Source organism: Cornus florida, unplaced genomic scaffold, assembly GCF_030987335.1.
Source record: "Cornus florida cultivar Cherokee Brave unplaced genomic scaffold, ASM3098733v1 CherokeeBrave_3.0.0_Hap2_scaffold_264, whole genome shotgun sequence".
Lineage (NCBI taxonomy): Eukaryota > Viridiplantae > Streptophyta > Magnoliopsida > Cornales > Cornaceae > Cornus > Cornus florida.
This window is the reverse complement of record NW_026775765.1, coordinates 7501-10000: the sequence shown is the minus strand read 5'-3', so window position 1 is coordinate 10000 and position 2500 is coordinate 7501.

The following is a 2500-nucleotide window of genomic DNA, read 5'->3' as shown; positions in this document are numbered from 1 at the left end:
CTATAGTAGTCTTAAGTAAAACCACAGCTCTGACAGGAGTAGATATTGCATGCGAGCGAGGAGTCGTAATGGGCAAAATTGACTCGGGGGACCTCCAAATCGAATTCCGTTTCGAGCAAAACACTTCTTAGGCTTCAAGGAAGCTCCCATAAAATTTCCAAACCCAAACTCCAAACTTCATTTTTTAGCCTACAATGCCCACGTGCACGCCGGTGTGCACGCAGGGGTGCTTGAGCATGCGGGAGAGGAGCCATAATGGGCAACATTGACTCGGGGGACCTCCAAATCGAAATCCGTCTCGAGCAAAACACTTCTTAAGCTTCTAGGAAGCTCCCATAAAACTTCCAAACCCAAACTCCAAACTTTATTTTTTAGCATACAATGCCCACGTGCACGCCGGGGTGCTTGAGCGTGCGGGCGAGGAGCCATAATGGGCAACATTGACTCGGGGGACCTCCAAATCGAAATCCGTCTCGAGCAAAACACTTCTTAAGCTTCTAGGAAGCTCCCATAAAACTTCCAAACCCAAACTCCAAACTTTATTTTTTAGCATACAATGCCCACGTGCACGCAGGGGTGCTTGAGCATGCGGGAGAGGAGCCATAATGGGCAACATTGACTCGGGGGACCTCCAAATCGAAATCCGTCTCGAGCAAAACACTTCTTAAGCTTCTAGGAAGCTCCCATAAAACTTCCAAACCCAAACTCCAAACTTTATTTTTTAGCATACAATGCCCACGTGCACGCCGGGGTGCTTGAGCGTGCGGGCGAGGAGCCGTAATGGGCAAAATTAACACGGGGGACCTTCAAATCGAAATCCGTCTCGAGCAAAGCACTTCTTAGGCTTCTAGGAAGCTCCCATCAAATTTACAAACCCAAACTCCAAACTTCATTTTTTAGCACACAATGCCCACGTGCACGCGGGGGTGCTTAAGCGTGCGGGCGAGGAGTCATAATGGGCAAAATTAACTCGGGGGACCTCCAAATCGAAATCCGTCTCGAGCAAAGCACTTCTTAGGCTTCTAGGAAGCTCCCATAAAATTTCCAAACCCAAACTCCAAACTTCATTTTTTAGCATACAATGCCCCCGTGCACGCGGGGGTGCTTGAGCGTGCGGGGGAGGAGTCATAATGGGCAAAACTAACTCGGGGGACCTCCAAATCGAAATCCGTCTCGAGCAAAACACTTCTTAGGCTTCTAGGAAGCTCCCATAAAATTTCCGAACCCAAACTCCAAACTTCATTTTTTAGCATACGATGCCCACGTGCACGCCGGGGTGCTTGAGCGTGCGGGCGAGGAGTCATAATGGGCAAAAACTAACTCGTGGGATCTCCAAATCAAAATCCGTCTCGAGCAAAGCATTTCTTAGGCTTCTAGGAAGCTCCCATAAAATTTCCGAACCCAAACTCCAAACTTCATTTTTTAGCATACGATGCCCACGTGCACGCCGGGGTGCACGAGCGTGCGGGCGAGGAGTCGTAATGGGCAAAATTAACTCGGGGGACCTCCAAATCGAAATCCGTCTCGAGCAAAGCATTTCTTAGGCTTCTAGGAAGTTCCCGTAAAATTTTCAAACCCAAACTCCAAACTTCATTTTTTAGCATACGATGCCCACGTGCGCGCCGGTGTGCACGTCGGGGTGCTTGAGCGTGCGCGCGAGGAGCCGTAATTGGCAAAATTAACACGGCGGAAATCTAAATCGAAATCCGTCTCGAGCAAAGCACTTCTTAGTCTTCTAGGAAGCTCCCATAAAATTTTCAAACCCAAACTCCAAACTTCATTTTTTAGCATACGATGCCCACGTGCACGCCGGTGTGCACGAGCATGCGGGCGAGGAGTCGTAATGGGCAAAATTAACTCGGGGGACCTCCAAATCGAAATCCGTCTCGAGCAAAGCATTTCTTAGGCTTCTAGGAAGTTCCCGTAAAATTTTCAAACCCAAACTCCAAACTTCATTTTTTAGCATACGATGCCCACGTGCGCGCCGGTGTGCACGTCGGGGTGCTTGAGCGTGCGCGCGAGGAGCCGTAATTGGCAAAATTAACACGGCGGAAATCTAAATCGAAATCCGTCTCGAGCAAAGCATTTCTTAGGCTTCTAGGAAGCTCCCATAAGATTTCTGAACCCAAACTCCAAACTTCATTTTTTAGCATACGATGCCCACGTGCACGCCGGTGTGCACGAGCATGCGGGCGAGGAGTCATAAAGGGCAAACTTAACTCGGGGGACCTCCAAATCGAAATCCGTCTCGAGCAAAGCATTTCTTAGGCTTCTAGGAAGCTCCCATAAAATTTTCAAACCCAAACTCCAAACTTCAATTTTAGCATACCATGCCCACGTGCACGTCGGGGTGCACGAGCGTGCGGGCGAGGAGTCATAATGGGTAAAATTAACCCGGGGGACCTCCAAATCGAAATCCGTCTCGAGCAAAGCACTTCTTAGTCTTCTAGGAAGCTCCCATAAAATTTTCAAACCCAAACTCCAAACTTCATTTTTTAGC